Source organism: Delphinus delphis, chromosome 16 (genome assembly GCF_949987515.2).
Source record: "Delphinus delphis chromosome 16, mDelDel1.2, whole genome shotgun sequence".
NCBI lineage: Eukaryota > Metazoa > Chordata > Mammalia > Artiodactyla > Delphinidae > Delphinus > Delphinus delphis.
Window position 1 is genome coordinate 30,837,652 of NC_082698.1, and position 23,491 is coordinate 30,861,142.

At 41.3% G+C, this 23,491-nt stretch overlaps 1 protein-coding gene across 4 annotated transcripts in view; it reads left to right on the forward strand.

Annotated features, from left to right (window-relative positions):
* The window catches only part of PIK3AP1 (phosphoinositide-3-kinase adaptor protein 1), a 115,018-nt gene that overhangs the window by 10,655 nt on the left and 80,872 nt on the right, over nucleotides 1–23,491 (forward strand). The window contains exon 1 of one of the 4 annotated variants that reach the window (XM_060034386.1): nucleotides 3,851–4,069. The exons of the other annotated variants lie outside the window; for them this stretch is intronic. The gene's annotated coding sequence lies outside the window, so the exon portion shown is untranslated. Of the gene's footprint in view, nucleotides 1–3,850; nucleotides 4,070–23,491 lie in introns of those variants that run through there. 4 annotated transcript variants of the gene reach the window in all.

Consider the following 23,491-nt stretch of genomic DNA (forward strand, 5'->3'; position numbering starts at 1 on the left):
ATTCCCTTACCTGAAGCTTCTCTTTTTTGTGCTAGGAAAACATTTCTATTCTAAATTCAGTCTTCCTCCTTCACCAGATCTCCCTAGGGTTTCTAACTCCCAACTGAAGAAATATTGGTCATGTTTCTACTATGACCCCAGCAGACAATAGCAGGAAAAAAGACTTAAATTCATAATCTATGTAACCCTTGAAAATAGTAATGTACCCAGAACATCTGTATTTTTTTTTCTCAATTTTAAGACAGTTTATGAGAAAACATGATGAAATAAAATTTATATTTTAAGGCAGGATAAGAAAAAATTAAACATAAAATTCTCTCTTTGTGTTTGTTTGGACCTCCTCCCTCCCTCCCTAATGTGCAGTGTGCATCCGCGTTACACATTAACCAGAGCTCCTCAAAGATGGGAGTGCTTTGCTCAACCATAAAGATCAATTTTTTTTCTTTCTTCTGACACTAGCAGTGTAACTTCTTAAAAGAATGGTGTTCTTTCCCAGCCCTGTAGGGGGTCACGGTGACTTGCTGCTCGCTTTGTATGTGCCTACCTGGACCATTTATCCTTGGTGAACTTTATGTAAAGTATCAGTATGTCATGTTGATGTATGATCCTTTGTTTCAGAAATGTATATGACTGTGCCTTCGACTTCTAACAGGCAGAACAGTTCTCAGAGTTTTCTGAGAATCTGCTTCCTGGGATATAATCCTCAGTATGGCTCAGATAAAATTCCCTTTTTGTCTTCTTAAGTTGATAATTAATTGAATTTTTGTCAACAAATATTACTATTTAATAAGATATTCATTGAGACCATGTAAAATTTAGGATAAATTTTATTTATTTTTTGCGGTACGCGGGCCTCTCACTGTTGTGGCCTCTCCCGTTGCGGAGCACAGGCTCCGGACGCGCAGGCTCAGCGGCCATGGCTCACGGGCCCAGCCACTCCACGGCATGTGAGATCTTCCTGGACCGGGGCACAAACCCGTGTCCCCTGCATCGGCAGGTGGACTCTCAACCACTGCGGCACCAGGGAAGCCCTAGCCTAAATTTTAGACCATTTAAAATTTAAAATAAGGCTTAAAGATCAAAAGCTTTAGAAAGTAGAGCTGGTGATGGAGGTAATTATTCCAGAAACTTGGATTGAATGTGGTTACAGGCAGTTAATTACACTTTCTCTTGCTGCTGTGTTACCTAAATAAGTATCAATACTTATCAAACTTTAATGTGGGCAGGAGGACCTGGGATTCTTGTCAATATGCAGATTCTGCCTCCATAGGTCTGGTTAGGACCCAAGATTCTGCATTTCTAACAAGCATCTAGATGATGCTGATGCTGCTGGTCAGGGGTCCACGGAAAACTGAGCTAAGGTCTAAGCCACCCTTCCTTCGTCACGTCAATTGTCATGTATCTCTGTTAGGCCTGGACCATTTTCTCAAATCTCTACTTTTTCTGGAAATGAAGGCACCATCACATAAGGGTGACTCCTGGACCAGTGTTTAGGTATAAAATTAGACCAGCGTTTGATGCTTAGCCCAGTAGACTTCAGGGTAGGGCCCCTGAGTTTTCTTCCTGGTCCCCAACACATAGATTCAATGTGTTAGCTCTGACAGCTTTAAACCTCTCAGTTTTCCAGATGTAAGTGGTCCTGACATTGGAGTGGGGGTATACTTCCGTCACGATCCTCACTGCTTCTTCATTTAATAGGACCATTGATCATAATTACTATGCCACTAAAAAATGTTTTGCAGGTTTTATTTTATTTCCCATCCCCTCTCTCCAAATTTGTCAGCCACCTTAAAATTGAGCAAACGTTTTAATTAAGAGTCTTCAGTGTGTTGGAGCAGCCAGTTTATTTTCCAAGATCTTCATCTATAAAATGATGGGGTTGGACCAGATGATTTGGAAGGTTTCTTCCAGCCCCCCAGCGCTGTAATATATCATTATAAGTTTTCTAAATAGATGGCAAATTACCCAGAACCTTTTAAGTGGTTCAGTTTAGCTCCAAAGTGTCTGCAGGGATATATACCCAGTGCATAGAAGACTGTACTATTGTTCTGAATTTTTTGGACTTGTTAGGTGATTATTTTAAAATAAGGAAGTGAGAAAAACCCAGGTACAGCACAGAAATTATTTCCTCTTTTTACTGGTGCTCTATTCTTTGCTGCAAATCTCACTGGAATATAAAAATAGATTCTGTTGATCTGTGCGGGAGAGGACTTGGTGGGTAACGTTGAGTTTTATTTCAAAAGTTCTCATAATTTTGTGTGTCCACGCATGCGTGTGTGTATGTTTGTTGTGTTGAGGGCGAAGGGAAGCAGTGAACCCAATTCTTCTAGTATTTTTCGGGATTACACTGGAGATCTTGTCTGCTTCTTTATGTGTTTTCTCTTTATGCACCCCCAATCCTTCCTCATGCCCCTTGTGCTTCAGAAGTGTTGATGGTACCCACAATTATAATGTATTTTGCCTTTTGTTTACATGGGGAAAATTTAGAGGCCTTCCTTTCTTGATATTAATGTTCTAATCTGAATGTTAAACTGGAGTTTAAAAGGAAAACAGTTGGGATACAGGTGCTTTTAGCTAGTCTAACAGATTCCAAAATCTTCACCCAGTTTTAAAAAGGAACATTTTTTTTCTGAAATAAAGCACTGTTGACCCTTGAACCACATGTGGGTTAGAGGCGCCGACTCCCCTGCCCCCACCTGTGCAGGCAAAAATCTTCGAGTCATCCCTTGGTATTGGCAGGGGATTGGTGCCAGGACCCAAGCAGGACACCAAAATCTACGGATGCTCAAGTCCCACACAGGCCCTCGGTATCCGCGGTTCTGCATTCGCAGATTCAGCCAACTGGGGATCATGTAGTTGATCATTTTTACTGAAAAAAATCTGTGTATGACTTGCCAGCGCAGTTAAACCCATGTTGTTCAAAGGTCAACTGTAATACATGTTTATCATAATGTTAAAAAAAATGGAAAATGAAAAAATGCCTGTAGGCTATTTCTAATTTTAAAAAAATAATGTTGCAGTAAATCTTCGCACAGCTTTGTGCCTAAATCTTTGTGAATCTCTGTTGTTTCCTCCCAGCCAATCTCTGTAGAGCTCCCAGAGATGGTGTTGCACACCTGCTCTGTGCATCTCCCCACCCTCCCCATGTAACCTGAATTTATGGCCCCTTACTGTGGTTTTTTTGTTGTTGCAGTTTATTTAATTATTTTGCTTTCCCTTTATGCCTAAGTCAGTTATTTACATTTTCTCTTGCAAAGATACTCGTATGGGGAACTGCCCTGCACCCCTCCTTCCCCTAATGGAAAGAGCTAATACTAAGGTGAATGCTCTGACAGTTACCCTGTGTCATGCACTGGGCACTTCATGGGTGTTTATTCCCCTCACAACCCTGAGTGGGTAGATGGTTTTACCCCCACTTCACAGATGAGAAAACTGAGGTTCAGAAAGGTTAAATGACTTGCATGAGGACTGGGAATAACTCACATTGGAACGTAAGGCCTTCAGACTCCTTCTCTGCTTTGCCTTGCTTACATCTAAGCCTCTTCCCCACACCCTCCTCTTCCACGTGGGGACAAGAAGCATGAAGAAAGCCTGTGAAAGAGAAAGGATTAAGGACAATGAAGCTTCCCTGAGTTCTCTAGACCACAGGTTCCCAAGTCAGACTGGGCATTGGCACTGCCCCTGCACTTTGTTTAAAATGCAGGTGCCTCAGCCCCACCCTAGACGTACTGAACCAGAATCTCAGCAGTTGGTTTGGGGAATATGAATTTTAAAAAGCCTCCATTGTGGTTTATGCTCTGCAGCCATGTTCTGGAAGCTCTGCTCCATGCCTGCTGCCCTGTCCCTTGGTTTTCCGGTTAGAGGAGCTGGCAGCAACTCAGGCCTTGTGGGCTGTCACAGGGCAGGTCACGGGGCAGTGTTCCCAGGGGCTCAGGGCTTGGCCATGTCACAGCTCACTTCCACGTCACAGGCAGCAGGTCTGAGAGAGGGGAAGAGTGACAGACCTTCCCAGCAAAGGGGAAGTCACCATGCCCTCCTTGCTCTCTTTGGTGTGGCGGCCTCGGCGGTGGTAAGTCATTGATGGCTTCTGGGCTTCTGTGGTGTCTTGCAGAGACTGAGGGGAGAATCTGAACTTGGGCCTCTTGAAATTGACTATTTTTGTTCTGCTGTCCTCCTGCCTTGTGGCCTTGCGTTGTTGGGTCTGCTCTGTCTCTGCTGTGGGTTAGTCCACACGTAAGGCTCCTTAAATGCCCCTTGCAGAAAAATACTTTCTTCGTACACTCTTCCTTTTGAAATAATCTTTGATTTGGAGAAGAAGATGCCCAGCTGGGATGGTAAAATCTGTCCCAGTGTCACTGAAAGCTACAGCATGTCCAAGGGTCCTTTGGAGATCCCTTGCCAGGTACCCTGACCGCCTTGTAGAACAAGATACTTTCTCCTAGCTACACCTGAAACACTTAACGAGGACTAATGCCCATGATAGATTTTTGTGCCCACAGAACTTTTCCCCTGAGGCCTCCGAGTCCCCTAGGATTATGAATCTCCCACAAAGCTGTGAACCTCGTCAGCCACCCAGAGGCAGCCTTCTGCTCCCAGTTGTTAGACTTTCTGTGGTCCCTCAAGGAAAATATCTGCAAGTCACCTTGTCAACTGTGGTTGGTGAGATGCAGTGAAAAGGGAGTGATGAATGCTGAAGTTTCCACTAGTGTGAGAATCTCAAGTTTGCACCTGTTTTTGTCTAAACTTTCTAACACAGCTGGAATGGAAATATCAGATATAGGAATTTTATCGGTTAGTTTCTTATGCTGCTGTTTCTGTAGTTTCTGCATTTCACTTCTGGGACTATGCTAGAGGAGGATACTAGAACTTAGGAGCAACCTGACATCTGTTTTACCCCTTTAAAGCCCTTTTGCAAACACTATCTCATTTGGTCCATGCTATTTTCCTATAAGGCAGACATTATTATTATCATCACCATTTTAAAGATGAGGAAGACAAGGCCTGGCAGGTTCACACAGCTGCTTTTCCATTAGAGCTGGGATTGGGGGAAGGGCCTCTTGCCTTGTTGTTCAAGACCTGCTACTGCCTTATCTAGATATCACAGTGAGCCTTCCATTCTCAAGGCCCTGTGCTGGGTGCTGGAATAGAGCAGGGAAGACAGATCTAGTCACTGCTATAATAGCATCTATGTTCTAGACCAGCACTTCCAAAAAATGTATAATGTGAGCCACATGTGAAATTTAAAGTTTTCTAGTAGCTGCAGTAAAAAAAATAAAATAAAATGAAACAGGTGAATTAATAATCTGGTTTACTTAACCCAATATATGTAAAATTTTAACATATAATCAATGTAAAATTATTAATGAAATATTTTATATCCTTTTCCTCATACTAAGTCTTTGAAATCTAGTGTGTATTTTACACATAGAGCATACATTTTAAATGTTCAATAGCCACGTGTGGCCAGTGGCTACAACATTGGACAGTATAGATCGAGAAGGATGCTTACTTCTCAGAGAATTGGGGCCGTATCTGTTAAAAGTTTAATACATTAAATGTCATATGTGTTTTAAAAAATGCCTGTCCTGAAATAAATATTCATTTATTCACTTAGTCATTCAGAAAGTATTGAATGAGTATCTGCCAGGTGCTGGTCTGTAGGGAATAGCTCTTCATCTTTTTCTTTCCTTTCCTCTCTGATCTCCTCTTTCTTGTTTTTATTCCTCATTCCTCCCCTTCCTTTGTCTCTTTCTATATTTCGTTAGCTGTTTAGCTATGTTCCCAGGCTCCAGAAATACAGTGCCAGGTAAGACAAAATTACCTTTGATTAACAACAGGGTTTCTGTCCTTGGAATAACCAGTTTATCATCTGAACTAGTGAGACTGAGCTCCTGGCAACCTATGTGAAGGCAGAATCAAACCAGGGTGCTTCTATCTATCTACCTACCTATCTATCTAAAATTTAAAAGTATGTATATAGCAGCATTTATATATATTTATTTATATTTATGCTGGTGTATATGTGTATATATATATTTTTTATACTGGTTTATGAATTCTTTTCCTGGAAGGATACACAAGAAATTGTTGATAGTGGTTGCCTTTGGGTGGATGGTGGACATTTTGAACTTTTTGTTTTAGACATTTCTCCAGTGTTTTAATTTTTCTACAATGTTAATTTTTGTTCTCAGGGATTTTAGAAGAGAAAACTGATGGGGTCATGGGGATTTTATGGATCTAGAGGAAGGAGTTGGGCTTACACAAGCTAATCCAAGTAGTTTGAGCTTCGGGTTAAGTTCCACAAGGAACAAGGAGTTGTACAAACTCCTTGGCCTTTTTCTCAGCTTCATTAGATTGATTTTCTGGGTAAGGGGAAGTGACGTTGGTTTGTGTTATTGCTGTAATGTCTGTACCATCACTCACTCCGTGTGGGCTATGCCTGAAAAGAGGGAACAGCTACTTATCCTTGAGTCATATTCTTACTCTTGTCAAATAGAATTTGACTCTTGTGGAATTTAGATTGATGTCTTCTTAGGTTACTACAGTCTTTATTACAAGAAGTAAGAGAATGTGGGTGTATTTCACAGACTCTGACACTAACAGGCTGTGCCACCTTGGGCAAGTCACCTGGCCACCCTGGACCTATTCTTATCTTCATTAAAATGCTGGGAGGAGCACAAGTTGACATCTCAGACCTTTGCAGCCATGAAATTCCATGATTCCAACCATGTGTGATTTTAAATATCTTACATTTCATTGCTGGTTCTCAATCTGATATTTTTCAAAATCCCATCAAGGTAATGGGACTTTTTCAGCTAAAAAGTTATCCTTTGCAACAGAATTTTAAACAGAACCTGAAATGACATAATAATAGCTTTCTGTTTATGGACATTAGCCCAAGTTCAGTCTTAGGAGGACATAACAATATGCCATTATCTGTGTGGGAATGAAAGAATGCATGTATTTAACATTTTATATATATATAGTTTATTATGGTGTACATGTAGATATATGAATGTGGGCTCATAGGAAGATAATGGGGACAACGGAAATGGGAACAAATATGCATGACAGAATGGGTCTGTTAATTTCCCTATTTTTGCAGGATGTTTTGACAGCTTTTCAATTTAGTTTCCACTGCCATTCACATGACTGAGAGTGTGTCTGAGATGGCTGAAGAAATAGGATGATTTATGCTGTAAATGACTCTTTATCTGCTCACTGGAGAAGTTACTGAAACCATGGTAGCCTTGTCATATAGACTGCTGGGCAGAAAACTTCCTAATTTAGCCAGTTTGGTAAAATGTAGATGTAAACAGTGGTAAGTTGGTTTTCCACGACACAGAAAAACGAACAAAATCAATAATTGATAAACTTGCCTTTTCTGTAGGGGAAAAAGCATTTGGAGACTACTTTATTTTCACTGTGTTTATGTTTTTAAAGAAAATGCTGGTTTCCACTGACAAGTGTTTTGTGCCCAGTACATGGTGGATGGATGGATGACTGGATGGGTGGGTGCAACCATGGATTGTTGTCCACTTTCCTTACTCTTGAGCCCATTTTGAATGTCCTAGTTGGAGAAAAAGATATCCTTCCCATGAGTATCCTTAGGGAGCCTGTGCTGCTGGTGCCTTTTGGATCATCAGCTGTCACCATGGAGCAGGTTTGTCTTGTGGTCACGTAGTCAGGATGCGTCTAAACAGAAACTGACTGATTCAGAGCAAGACAGGGTCTATCAAGTGCACCTTTTTTGCTCTGTTCATACTTAAAAATGTGCCAGATATGACAACCCATCCCAGAAAAGAACCAGGTATGCCATTACAGAGGCTAGTTAATAATTTGAATGGTTAACTCCATGGGGTGCATGTGGATCATTAGTAGCAGAAATTAAATTGGATGTGTCCTTCTGAAGGAGAGCATTAAAGTGAAGAAATCTGAAATGATCAGAGGAGACCTCTAGAATTGGCTTAGTGGTTTTGGGAATTCCTTGGTAGGTTTTTTTCTGGGTTTGTATCTTCTGCATATGTGTATCTTCCTTATCACTCTTACAAGGTTTGACCCATACTAGCCTTTAATTTAAAAGAATACTGGTTGAATGTGCATATTTTATCTGCCAAGTCGCCAGTTTCACAGCAGATTGTTGGCTCACTCTCAAACATCTGATAACACAGGAAATAGAGGGGAGACTGATGATGAAATGAAAATGCTCTACTTTTAAATTGGATGAAAATAAGTTTTCTTTTACATATACAGCTAATGTTTGAGGCTGGAGCTACTGTTAAGGCTTGCAGTGGGATAGACATTCATCAAAACTAGCAGATAGGAGAATATTAGCGTTAGCTGTTGACTCTTTTCTTTCTTTTTTTTTTGAGCGTGTAAAATGTGGGAAAACATTTCTGTTGCAGGATATGGCATTTAGCATCACAAGTGGAGTTGTAACCTGAAAAGAAAACTGGGTTCACCTCTTGGTGGGTGTTGAGCTAGAAGACACAACCTAGCCAAAGATCGAGAGAAGGACTGATTATTACTTGCAGCAAGTAAGGAGAACTCCGGGCGCTTTCCTGAAGCAGTGTCTTCCTGAACAGCAAAACTGGGGAAGTTTTAAGCTAAGGGTATATGCATATTCATGAAGGGGCTGGAGCAGAGGAGAATTAAGCATAGAATTGGGGCAGAGGCGGACAGAGTCCAAGCTTTAGTTGATTGAAGTCGGGAGGGTCAACTTCATCATTCCATCCTCCACCTGGGTGGGGGCCTTAGTTCCTGTAGAACTCAAAGATATATTATTATGTATATCCCTTGAGGAGGAACTAGGACTCTGCTTTTTCACTGCACTATTGTTTGACTGCCTTCTCTCTGTTTCTGCATTTGTTTGTTCCCTTAAGATGTAGATTACTGGGAATTCCCTGGTGGTCCAGTGGTCCCACTTTCACTGCTGCGGCCTGGCCTCGGGTTCAATCACTGGTTGCGGAACTAAGATCCTGTAAGCCACACAGCCGGCCAAAAAAAAAAAAAAGATTATCAATTACTGAGACCTGTTCAAGGGCAAGCATTGTGGCCCTTAGATCACAAAATGGCTTAGGCCAAAATGGCTTCTCTTAAATCAAGAAAGTAATTTTTGTTTCTCTTTCCAGGGACCCTCTAACCTATCTGCTTACAGAGTCAACTGTTATTGTTCTGAAACAGATCCCCCTTTTAATTTTCCAAAACTTTCTGAATATCATCTCCCAAAGCCTTGGTTTCTTGCTAGAGAAGGTCTCCAACTGTGATTATAAAGCATTTTCATGTTAGAAGTTTTTCAGGAAAAATGTAATGCTGAAATAATCATACAGTAATTGGGTAGCCTAAATGTTATTTTTAATAACAATCCCTTCCATGGTCCAGGGTGTTCATTCGATTAAACTTGCCTATACTCTGGAAACAATCTAGCTTTAGAGTCTCTAATGGGAAAAGAGATACAGGGAGCCACTGAGTCAACCAGATGGAAATATAGAATATTAACATTAGAAAAGGAAACTCTGGGCTCATCTGGCACAGTCTCTCTAGTTTAAAATGAACAAAGTAGGACTCAGAGGGGTGGAGGAATTGCCCAGTGTTACACAGTTAGTGGCAGAGATGAGACTGTTAATTTATGTTTATATTCAACAAATATTTATTGAGCTTATGGAGTGCCTGCCATGGGGGTGGCACTCTGCAAGGCCCTGGGAAGACCTGATGAAAAAGTCGTATTCAAGTCCTGCTCTTGCAGAGTTTATGTGTCCTGGAGGTAGATGGCCACTAAACAGCCAGTTGTCCTGTTAATTGCTTGATGCCAGGAGTGTCCAGCATTATGAAGCAGAAGTCAGGGAGCTCCCTATGAGTAATAAAGGGAACTTGTGATTTCCTGAGGGCCCCTTTGATAGTTCCTCATTATCATCCATTAAGGAAAGCACGAGTTTCCTGAGCATCCGTCTTGGAAAAAAGAAGAAAAGGCAAGGCTTGTAGTTATGGCAAGTATTATGCACCTGTTTATCTAATGGTAACGTATTGCCCAAGTTAACCACGGCTTTCAGGCAGGACTGTCATTTTCTCAGAGTAGTGATTAGGACTGTCTAAGATTTTACGTAGTTTTACTTAATTTTAAAATGAACATTTTGATTGTTCCCTTAAGTTTCTATATGGCAGTGATATTGAGGTGTATATATTACTATGTTCCCACAATTTGGAAGTTTTACATTCTAGTTCACCTAAATGTGAGTTGGTTGGAAGGACAGGCTAAAGATAAGTTGAAAATTAATAAGAATCAATATAAAATTCTGCTCAGGGTTCAAGAAAATAATTGAGCAGTTGTACAAGAGCAGGATGAAGGGATATATATTTAAGAGTTGCACTTGTAAGATCTGGTGGTTTTAGTTGAAGGCAAGCTAAGCATGGTCAACAGAGCACTGTCACCTCCAAAAACAGTAAATGCCACATGAGGATTTATGAACAGAAGTATTGGTGCCCTAGAAGAGGCTCCTCCTCTACGCTTACAAGTCAGTTTACCTGAGAGGTGTTCTATATGTCAATGGGAAGCACATACAGATATCCATCCATCCATCCATCCATCCATCCATCCATCCATCTATCTATCCACTCATCCATCCATTCAATTATTTTGTTTATTGTCCCCTGAATAGAATGTAAGCCTCAGGAAAGTGGGGATTTTGTTCACTACTGTATTCCCAGTGCCTAGAACAATGCTTCACACATAGTAGGCCCTCCATAAGTTGTCAAATGACTGATTGTAGTGAATGGGGTAATTTCAAATTCTGTCAGATAAACAGTTGAAGGAAATAAATCTGTTATAAGGAAGTTTCACTGGAACCATGGAAACTGTCTATGGAGTTTTGAAGGCCTTTCACATGGAAAAGCAGAGGAGCAGGGCTTTTCTGTGTTTCTGAGGTGGACAGGGCAAGGAGCAATGGATGAAAGGTGGAACAATGGCAACAATGCAGGTTTAGGAGGCCCTCGTAATCCAAAGACAACTGATCCTAGGAAAAGGTCAGATTAAAGTGGATACACTTAAGCAGGGACCAAAATTTCACAGTAAATATTACAAAAATTTTTTTATTGGGACTTTATTTTGAAAAGTAACTCTAAAAGTTAAGAAAATAAATTTATTTGATCATATTAACACAGGTTTTATTATAATTTCAGCTCTATACTAAGTCTTAAGCCACACAGAGACTGAATCAACTCTTGTTGGCTTTTATGGAAGAGGAATTGAGTACAGTTTTCTGACACAGTTTTATGCCAGCACAAAATAACATTCCTTAGTTCGCATTTGACTTTTCACAAAAACAGTTGTATTGAAATAAGATTCACAGCCAGTTTGACTTTTACAGTTTTCAAGGCCGCCTCTCCATCATTATGTAGTCCTATCATTTGCTTTTGATTATTGGGCAGCATCTCTGTGGACTTTATCCCGTCCAGTTGGTCACCTTTCCAATGGACAGTGACTTGACTTGTGATTCAAACAGTTTTCCAACGTCACTTTTGTCAGCTTTATAAAATGATGACTCTTTTGCAAAATCTAGAATTACCCTATATAACCAAATCACATTGCATTTATAGTTTATTGTGGATAAATTCTAAATCTAGGAGAGAATAAGCAATAAATATGTGACATTAAGCAAGCAGAGATGTTTAAGTGGAGACCAATTTTGTAAATGCACATCTTGTTAGTAAATGCTTTTATGTTATGAAAAATTTAGCTTTCCTATGGTACCATAACTATGGAGAGTTGAAATAGGAGGACTCAGAAAATGACAAGGCTGCCAGAGTTGGAAGCCACTAACATGGGTTCAGCTCCCAACCTTTGTTTCACCAAGCAGAGAACTGAGGGAATGAGTACCTTGGAACATCTGTCACCCATCCCATTTGGTAGACCAGTTGGGAAGCTTTGCCGTTAACGATGGGATCTTGAGTCAAAACAATCTTGACAGGCAGGAACACTGGCTCCAATCCAACATATAACATTTAACAAGGCTAGGTGTTTATTTGTAATTAGGTCTCAAACTTCATCCCCCACCCAAACAAAACAAACTGAGCTATAGAATTATAACATGGCAGAGGGAAAGTCCTGGCTTCCATGGTTTACATGAAACAGAGCTGGGGGTTTGAGGTGACCACATGCTCAATATGACTTAGCAGGGTGGCACAACTGCTCTAAGATGCAGTCTTGAGCTGCCCTTCTAAACAATAGCCATATTGGCAGAAATGATAGCCCTTCTTGTTTTACACACAGACTGTAGCTACCCATCTGGAGTAGCTATTGGCAGAAGGTGGAGGAGTGGAAAGTTAGGTTGTAGGGGTGGGGAGGCACATAAGCCCGAGCTCTCTCTTTTTGGAGCCTGCTTAGAAAGGTGAGTGTATTACTCTGGACTTTTTTGTTTGTAGGGAGAGAACCCCAGCCTGGGCCAAAGAGAAATTAATTAAACTATGGGAAAGGTAGGAATGTAGTTGGTCCTCAGAGATAACGTGGAATCAAGGACTTGAACTCCAGGGTTACCTCTCCACCTCTCCTTCTATGTCTGTCCACAAAGTGGCATCATTCCCTGATGAGTTATCTCCAAGAAGGAGTATTACAACCCATAGGAGCTGCCACTCCTTACTCCTTCCAGTTCTAACTCCAAAGAGGAATCGATACTTGTTCTCTCTGGTCCAAAATTTAAAAATCCCAGGGTAAGAGCTAACTAATTGAACTTGGGTCAGGTGCCTAACTGTAGGCCACTGGGGTTGGAGGACTATGACTGGCCCATGTTGATAGCCTGGGGGGTGGGATTTCCAAAACCTTGGCAGCTTCCACTCAAGCCACTTGGTGAGAGTGGAGGGATGCAGAATTTTCCTGAAGAGGGTCTGATATTCTGTTCTTGTCAAGCAATGCAAAAGACAGTTGCCGCAATGAGGGATCTGGAAACATGCCTGTGCCTGAGGAACAGAGGAACGAACCAAGGGGTGTTTAATCATAGAATTGGGGCTAGAGTGAAACTGAGGCTCAGTATTGTCAAATGACTTGCCCAAGGATACGCAGCTGGGTAGAGACAGAAGCCCAGGCCTTGAATTCTGAACTCAGAGTTTCATCCACTACACTTGACTGTCTTCCTAAAGAAGAAAATATCAAGGAGAGGCAAGAAAATTACCTTCAAACATTTGAAGGACTGGTATGTGGAAATAAGAATGGTGTTATTTGATGATGCTTCAAAGGTCAGGTTAGGATTCATGGGCAGTGGTAACCGAAAAGCAGAATTCTACTAGATTTAAGGAAGAATGTCAACACCTGGAATGGCCAAGCAATGGAGCAGGCTGCCTTAGGAGGTGGTGGCCAGAAGCCCCGTCATCAGAAGCCTTAGACTAAAGACTGCACCCTAGAGCGGTCGTGCTACCTTGCTGATCCCTATTGAGCATGTGGCCATCTCAAACCCCCAGATAAAGATGTTTATGCAAACATCTGCCAACGATGCTGAAGAAGGAATCCCTCAAATTCCTTCCAGCCCAGAGACACTGTAGATAAAAACCTGGACGATGTTGCTTTTCACTCTTTTCCTACAGCTTCCACCAGTTGTACAGCGTTTGCAGTGCTAACTGCTGTGCTGATCATTTTACAATGATTATCTCATTGAAACTTAACCTATAATATAGATACTATTATTATCTCCCTTTCACAGATGAGACACAGAAACATTAAGTTACTTTCCCAGTGGCATGTGGAAACTTCCTGTTTGCTCCCAAGCCCCTAGACTTAACCACTACATTCAATGGCTTCTCAAAAAATGTTTGTTTCCAGTTCCATTTTTACAGTGTCTTTCTCAGGTGTTCTCAAAATGTGATCTTCAGAACACCTGTGTGAGAACCATATATTTTTGGTTTTGATGCGGAGCCAAATATTTTGAAACTCATATTTTTATAAATATTCATGTTCCCCATATGTTTGAACCCCACAGTTTTGGTAAATATTTATGTTCTTGGGCCCTACCTCTTACCTAGGGAACCAGAACGTCTGTGTGGAATGGACTGGGAATATGCATTGTTTTACAAGTACGCAGTATGATTCTGATGGGCATTCAAGTTTGAGAACCACTGGTCTAGAGCTTTCTAAGGAAAGCTGGAGGGGAGACCGGATCCTGAAAAGCCTCATAATTCTCTGAACAGCTTAAACTTTGCTCTGAAGGCCGTGGGGAGACCTTGAAGGGCTGAAAGTCGAGTCTGACGTGATCAGGATTGCTTTTCAGTAAGTTCAGTCTGGTGGCTGTGTGGCCAGCGCTGGAGGCTGGAGACTGAGCACGAGCCTCTTGTATCCTTTAGGGGAGAGGTGATAATGGGCCTGAGCTGAAAAGCGGCAGTAGGGTCAGGGCCCTGTTTTTAAGGCAGCCTTTTCTCCAGTGTCAGTTGGGTATAGAGCTAAATGTATACAGACCCTACTTAAATGAGAAATGGAACCCATGTTACATACAGAGTTTCTGATGAAATATTCCAGTCAATTTATATAAGCTCATGTATTCTATTGAGATAACATCAAGTGCTAAGCTCCTCTGACATCTTATTCTTGCCCTTTGATTCTTATCACCAGCCCCCCTTTACTATCAGTGGTATATGCTCTGGAGAGCTCAGGGGGTGTGTGTGTGCAAGGCCTCATCTCCGGTGTGGGTGGGGAATGATGGTTGCCTGGAAGGAGCAGAGACCCAGTGTTGCCTGTTGAATAAACAGGGGAAATGCAATGGCATGTCAGGGGGTGGGGTGGGGTTATCTGTTCCTAAATCTGCACATAAACATAACAGAGGGTGGTCAAGGCATTAACGAGTTCTGGCAAAGCAGCCGCTCCGTAGGAGGGTGAATAAACTGAGAGTTACGGGTGCTTTTATGGATATTATGAAATGCCATTATGCTCCTAAGAGGCTGGGGAAAGCCCTAGTTTTTGTCTGATACTATCCTTTACCCCACTGCCCACGTCCGTCTTCTTTAGATTGTGGTATGCATGGTTTCTCCTCTCTCTGGACTCCTTTGGAACTCATTTGCAGGACATCCACAGGTAACACTCATTTATCTAATCGTTTCTTAAATTTCAGTTGGGTTCCCCAGCTAGAGTTTAAATTCCTTAGGAATAGGGCCCATGTATTATTCCATGGGATTCTCCACTATGCCTAGCACAGTGTGGTCACCCAGAGATCTTAGTAAATGCTGTAAGGTTGGTTGGCTGCTTGACTGAAGTCTTGGAGCACATATATGATAGTTACTTTGCAGCTAAAGCAGCTTCGACAGAGTGATTAAATTACTCTCTCAGTAGAGTCACAGTCATTATCTGTCACAAATGTGCATTGACTACCTACATCCTGAATTGTTCAGAAAAAAAAATGCTTTCAGAACACTCATGATCTAAATAAGGAATCAAATGCAGTTTCATATTTGCTTCAGGTGATCCTGCTGCCCTCCCATTAATATGTATTTATCAAACACCCACTCAGTGAATTTAGTGAGGCCTTGGTACTGTAATAGATGCTGTAGAGGCGTTACAGATTCTGTAGAAAACATAGGCTCTGCCTTCAAGAATCCTCATGAGCTAAGCTGGCATGTGGGCATTCCTCTGTTAAAGGCCAGTTTCAGCGTATGGGACTTGCTACCCAACAGGGAGGATGGGAACACATCTCGGCCTTGCCAGTCTCCCCACTGTCCCAGCCTGTGTTGTCAGAACTAGCTCCCTTATTCCCTACTGCCTCATGGGATCAGAACTTGAGCACAGAAAAGTCAGTTAAGAGGGCCCTGGATAGGAAGGAAATCAGTTGGCCAAGGCAGTTAAGTCTAAGACGTGGAGTCAGGAGGGCCAGGGTTCTAGTCCTGGCTTTGGTATCCAATTCTGGGTTAAGGGGCAAAATACTCCGAGACTCCATTTCGTTATCTGTAAAATGAGGTGAAAATGCCCACCTCTCAGGGCTATCGGCAAATGTAACTGAGAAGATAAATGGAAACACATCGCCCCTCACTTTCCCACAGCCGCCTCCTTCCCCTGGGCTCCTATCTGCTCTTTGATCAGCCTCTGTCTGCTGGGTTTTCTCCCCGCTTTCTATCCTCATGACTACTGGTTTGCTTTTAAGCCCTGATCATTTCTTGTCACAGAAACTATATCTTTTTACTTTATGGTAATCCTTTTTTTTAAGTTTTAGAAGTCTCAAAAATTATAAAGGTAATGCATGTTTGTTATATAAAAAAATTTTAACCATCAGAAATCTGTACAGGAAAAAATGAAAATATTTGTCTGTTTCCCCAAATCCTCATTCTCTTAGAGGTAACTACCATAAACAGTTTGGTGTGTCTTTCCAGACCATCTTTATGAATTTATAAAATACACACAGACATTTTTTCTCTATAAATAGTCATTGTATACATATTATTCTGTAACTTGATTTTTTCAATTAATTGATTTTTTTGTGTGTGAATTTATACACATGTGGACTTTTTTTAGAAAGTAGATTATTGTGTACATTTTATTGTGCAGTTTGCTTTTCGTCTGAGCTCATAGACAGCTGTCTTTTAATTGGTCTTCTTGTTTCCATCTCATTGCTCTCCAGCCCATCCTCCACCAACCTACCAGAATGATTTTTCTAAAACCCAAATGGGGAACCATTGATCGTAGGATAAAGTCCAGACTTCTTGATCTGACAGTTCAAAGCTCTCTACCATCTGTCCCCTGCTGAATTCTGCAACTTTATTGGAGTATTTCTTAGATTTTGTTGTTGTTGTTGTTGTTGTTGTTAGCAGCAGAAACCTTTTGTCCTCTGAACAAAACCTATGTGTACCCCCAATGTATTAAACAGGTAAACACGGAGCTCTTGGGGTTAATGTGTACATAGGTGGGGCCTCTAGACCCCAGCTGCTCAGGCACCCTTCCCTGTACCCTAAGCCCCATTCTCTATCCTGCTTTATATTCTCTCTTAGGGCGTTTTGGTCCTTTGTGAGATCAGGCTCAAAAGATCAGAGATGTAGACAAACCTTCCCAACTTCTCTTTTTTCATCATAGGCCTGCAACTCAATTCTTAAAAAACAAACTTGGAAGCTTCTTGTTAACCTTCTTACCTGGAGGAAATGAATTTCATGTTTATTAACTTTTTGGTGACGTATCCTGAATGATTCCTCTTGGATTCTAAGATGTCCTCCCTTAGACATGGAGATTTAGAGAGCCAGTTTTGGAGACTCATTCTTGTCGCTTTTCTGTCCTTTTTCATGGTGAACATATTAGGCCTTCTCCTATTGTTGACCTTTTCTCTTTGCTCTGGAGTTACTATTATGTTTGGATCTTTATGATCCAAAGACTGTGAGGTCCTTTATGATTGAAGCAAGAAGACCAATTAGAGGACAGCTGTCCATGAGCTAAGATAGAAAGAAAGCTGCAAAACAAAATGAATCCAGCTGGATGGTCCCAGTATCTAGCTCAGAGCCTGGCACGTAGTAAATGCTCAATAAACTTTTCATCCCCAGAAAGCATGTCAGGTATGACAGACAGTTCCCTCTGCAACAAGGGTGAGGAAGAGATACAGTTATTCCCATCGCTGGGTGTGTGAGGCCCATAGTTTGCTGTCAATATAGCTTTGGAAGTGGTCCCTGGGGCTGCAGGCAGGTACGGATGGTCAGCATCCCTTCTTGCCAAACCACAACCTGGCTGCCTCTGCTCCTCCCATCTGCATAGACCTAAACAGAAAGGGGAGACTTGGGAGTGCTCTCTCTTTGCTTAATTCACACCAGTGATAGCTTTGTGCATCTTGAGTTTGATAACCACTGAATGACCACCCGAAAACCACGCTGGGACCATTTTAGATTCGACACCAGTCGTAAGAAACTCTGAAAAAAAATCAAGACATATATAACTCACAAGCTGAATTTTGTGGCTTTTGTGGATCTATTTATTTATATTTTTCAAAAGCAGTAAGTCTACAGCCTTAAGATACTCAAAATGACATTCTTTGCTTCCTTTGACCACAAAAGCCACACGTCTGCTTCATTACCAGGAGACTGTGTTGGGGGAGATTGCAATCTTCCTACTTATCTTTAAAAAAAGCAAAAACACAAGCCAGGAACTCCTGTGTTGGTTGCAATGCATATGTTGGTTAGGCTCTTCAACTGTTAGAAAAGGATTTGAACTTTATCCTCAGCCTGTCTGGTTAATTGGCAACATGGCATATCTGTCAGAGGCTGTCATCTCAGATGTTCTGGTCTCTGATTCCTGTGCTCATATTTAGGCTTTCCATTTTTTAACCCTTCTTGGTACATTTTTTTCTAATATGGAATGTGTTCGGTTGGCTCTTATCTTTTCCAGCTATTTGGCAGGTACCCATTCTGTCTTAAATTCTGCCAATTGTGCCTCAACTTTTTTCTTAAGATTGCTGACACAGGTTCATTGGTCTTTGAATGCATTGGGAGCTTCTTTTTGATTATTTCCCTACTCTTTCCTAGGTAACTCAGTGGCATGTATCTCCTCATTCCTCCTCCAGCACGGCCCAGGCTCCCCTCCCATGGTCTTATACAGTGGGACATATTGTACAGTGCAGCCTGCCTGCTCATAGATCAGACTTAATAAATCAAGCCATCTTTTCTCACTGATCTGGTATTGGCCTCAGCATTGGTCTCACTCAGTGGTCTAGACATCCATCCCCATCCACTGGAGCAGGCACTTGATGTGAATGAAACCAGCATCCCATTCCTGGTCTTGCACTTTTCCCACATATCTCACGTAATATGTAATATTTCTCACTTTTAGGCATATAAGGTATTTTGACCATTATTTGGAAATACCCCCACCTCCTGCTCATGTTGCCTAACCAGCTATGCCAATGCTCTTGAATGGAAAAGAATGACTGAGAACCTTCATGAGCTGTCTTGCTTTCCGCAATGCCCGACTGTTAGAAGTGTTTGGGGGAGGCTTCTTTATCATTTAGGGTAGGATTCAGCCACATCTCCTGCGTGGCAGAGCTGCACTGGGAGCAAGTCGCAACGTTTTCAGAAATCTCAAAATGAATGTCCTCTGGTGAGGTCTACTAGGTCTTAGCAGTAAAAGTGAGCCATTGGACTCGTTTCTGCTGTCCAGACTGAGGTCATGGGCACAGCCATGGGATGGGCATCACCTCCTGTATACACATACAACATTTAGTATTCATTCAGAGAAAATACATTAAGATTTCTGTGACATTTTGGTGTAAAACATCTGCCATATGATGGAATTAGAAGAGTAAAGCTCTTGAAGTCTTGGATGAAGTCTCACTCATCTTTGTGAGATGTAGCTCTCAGCATATGTTAGCATCTAGTGCTCAATAAATATTTGATGAACGATTGGAGTATCACATTATAGTTTGGCTTTAAATAAACAAGATCAAATTATTTGGCTTATGAAAAATGACTTAATTTTGTTGTCTCAATTTTCAGTACAACTGAATTGCCAATTTCTGGGACTGTAAGTAGCAAGGGAATGAGATGGAGTAACGAGATAGGTGCACATTAATTTGTTACTGGGTTTAGGGTCATACGTAGATTTTTTTTTTTTTTGGTCTTAGTAAAATTTAGAAAGATCTTTTCTTACCTTTTTCTAAATCTGAAATATATTTCCAACAGCTGCAAATACTCAGGGCTCTTGTGGCATTTTACTCTAGAATAAGAAAAAAGTAGACCTCTTGGGTGGGGATATTTCATCCTTTTATCTCTAGTTTACTTTCCATTACCTTTGCATATTTCCACATGGCCTTGAGCCACATTCACAATTGAATATCTCCTCTTCAGTCAACAGGTGAATCCTGAAAATTTCAGGAGATTTGCCAATTTCACATTGAATAGTCAAACCGAAATGTTTTATTAAAAAAAGTTTTTTTTTTAAACATGATGTAAATCCATTTTGAAATTAGCAGAATTTTCTGCCCTAGCTCAGGGTCATTATCTAGGGGCACCTTTCAAGGGATGGTTGTCACAATTATGAGCGAAGCCTTGTTTTGATTTTAACAATTTCCAGTGCAGAGGCGAATCCTTGAGACTTCAGCAATGTACAGCCACCAACTGAGGGAGAAAGTGTATGGTGCTAAATGTCTAGAAACCATTTCAAATGCCTGTTTTGAAAACCTCGTTACAATCTGTTTAAATGCAGTTTTTCAAAATAGATTTTTAATGGTTATCTTCTGAATAGCTCAGATTAGCAACTGAAAAGAAAAACAGCTCTTAAAAAAAAGTAGATGATATCAGAAGGGGGAAAATTGTATTTAATTCTGTGTGATGGTTGCTATGGTGACGGTTGAATGTAAATTTCAGTTTATGTAAAACTCTGCTAAGGTTTTGATGAGAGACCAGAGGCAAGGCTTGGTGTCAGTTGGTAAAGTGGCTAAAAATCATCTATTAATGGGGCAAAAGAAAAAAAAAGTGGGGAGAGAGGGTCACACAGCTCTCTCCCCACCCAGGTATCATGTCAGCACATACTAACCACATAATGTTGGCCAAGGCAGTACAAATTAGAGCAGGGAACGAAAAATGGTACTTCTCTTCTCCCTTGACAATTTCTTCCTTGAGGAAATTGAAGACAAGAGAGCTTCCTTGGGGAGGAGGCAGCTCTTGCAAAGATGAACTCCCATGTGCCAGTTTTATTGGTTTGAAATAGACGTTTGGTTGTGGGAAAGGAGATTCAAGCATCAGATGTCCTTTGCAGACCCTCTAGCCACTGTTCCCTATCTTTCGAGTACTTGCTCAAACCAGCAAGAAGGAAAAACAAACACCTGGCTAGAGGGGTTAATAACATCATGTTACCCTAAAGCTTCAGGCATTAGAATTAGAATTAGAATTAGAATTGTAAATCCACCTGGAGAGTAGGCTTTTGCCTCTTAAATTAAGGATTTAATCTAAGAAGGAACAGTTAAGGATCAGTTAGTAACTGAGCTAATTACAAACAGGTGTTTGTTTAACTATTGCTACCTACTTAATTCTTTAGTATTTATGTGTAGTTGCTCTAATAGCACATCCCCATATACTTATTTATTATTTATATTTGTGTTTATGTTTTTTAAAGAGGGTATGAGTGAGAAAGCATAGCAATTGCTTTCCATTCATCATATCTATAAAACATGGGTCTTCAAGCCCCTGGGCAAAATGCCAAGTGGTCACTGCCCACCTGGCTAATTGCAGACCAAAGAAGTGAAGACAGGCATGGCTAATCTATGCTATGGGCACTCAGGGTAATTGTCAGTGTCTCAATTTCAGTTGCTGCTACTCATGTCCTAAGTAAAATTGGGAAGTAACTGAATTTACCTTTTGATGACCTTCTAGCTCTTTTTCCTCCAATTTCCAGACAGCTCACTGCTCAGCAGCCCCCTGATTCAGCACCTTCATGTCCAAAGTCACGTACTCTGACTGTGGAAACACGCTAGTAGAGTCCTTCTCTTTTTACTCAACTTAGAAATGCCCCAGTTTCCAGAATGATCTTTCTCTTCAACACTCTCCCACATTTAGTCAAAATCTCCTCTCCAAAGTGACTGATCTCAGCATAATGCGAGAAGGTAATTGGATTTTTTACGGTCCTCCTTAAAGGATTATCTAGCAGAGTGCCAGACTCTGGTCTTAGATTTCCTTTCCAGAAACCAGACCTGCTGATATCTTGATCTTGGAGTTAGCCTCCAGAGCTATGAGAAAATAGATTTCTGTTGTTTAAGCCACCAGTCTGTGTTATTTTGTTATGGCAGCCCTAGAAAACTAATACAGATTTATAGATGCATAACATTTGTAGGTGGCTGGGTAGTTATTACACTGAGTGGCAGAAGCATTATTCAAAATTATCTTGATCTAGTTCAGTGGGGTTGATCCTAAGTTCTGCTCTGAGGTCCATAAAAGCAACTCAACTAGTGCAGCAAGTTAGATGTCCAGCATGGCAATTGACTTGTAAAGATGAACTACAGGTTAAGGTTGACTACTTAACAGCTGCTGAAAGCTGTTACAAAATTAAGCTACATTAATAAAAAGATAGCTCCCCAGTCGTGGAATATTATAATTTCACTATATCTACCTAGAATGGTGTTTCATTCTGGGTGACACATTTTTAGGAGGAAACTGACCAACTAGATTATATCCAGAGAAGGGCAACCAGAGAGTTTGGAAACATGTTGTATGAGCTGTCATGTCGTGGAAAGGGTTGTGGCTGTGTTTGAGTTGTGGGGGAAGGAAGAACTCTATTTGAGGTGGATGTTCCTGGGAGGCAGGAGTGGTAGACATCACAGTGGAAGTTCCAACATTCCTTCCACCCTGGATGATTAGTGGAGTCAGTGAGTGCCTGGCATCCCCCTGGTGATAGTTATTGTGCATGTGACATAAGTTGAAACAGTCAGAGTGAAGGGAAGAGCTTATATTCCACGCTCGGGGGGAATATTTTTCTCTTTTTCCTCTGGTCCAAAGTGAACCTGCACCTGCCATAACCATCATGCTACCAACCTGAGAATGAAGCTCATGCTGAAGATGACAGAATAGAGAAATGGAAAGAACCAGGGCCGTGACGATGTTTCTGAATCCTTATGTCAGCCACCCCCAAACCTCCCAGCTGCTGGACTTGCTATTCTGAGAGATAAATGTCCTTATTGTTTAAGGCATCCTAAGTTGGAATTTCCTTTACTTGTAGCAGAACCATCTTAACAGATTCTACAGGGTTGGGCTGAAGACAAGGATGAGCTTTCACAGATAATTCCAAATACCCATCAGTAGAGTTAGACCCTTCCAAGAAGGGAGCTTTTGTTACTGTAAGAATTCAAACAGAGTTTGACTGTGATTTTTAAAAAATCCTTTATTGAGTGGAATTTTGCTCTAAATGATTTTCAGGTGTCATTCAAACCCTGATGACGTAAGATTCAAAAATAATTCTTACTAAGGTGTGAGTGACCATGAAGCTGAACTTTTCCCCGGGGCATTTGCATTATCTCCAGCATAACTCAGATGAAGCTTTTATTAGTAGAATGTGGAGGTGGGGGGAGGTTTTGTGCATGAGAGCCTTCCAGGTGCTCCTTGCCTACTTCATGAGTGTGGCACTGTGCTCTTTGCCTATAAGGGTCTGTGTCTGGAGTCCCCACTTTTGGAAGGTTGCTGAACCCTAACCAAAAGGGAAATAAACCATATTGTGACTGCTGGATTTGCAAAAGACAACATACAAAGGGCCTACAATATCATGGAGAGGAAAAGTGAGCAAGAGCAAGGTTTTGTGGATTGTGGGCTCTTAGTGGGAGGGGCACAGAGGCTGAGGGGAGGGGTGAGAGGTAGACTAAACCTTGCAAGGATTACAGGGAAGCAGTTTTCCACCTGCTTTTTTTTTTAAAATAAATTTATTTATTTTATTTTTGGCTGTGTTGGGTCTTTGTTGCTGCGCACGGGCTTTCTCTAGTTGCGGCGAGCGGGGGCTACTCTTCGTTGCGGTGCGCAGGCTTCTCATTGTGGTGGCTTCTCTTGCTGTGGAACACGGGCTCTAGGTGCGCGGACTTCA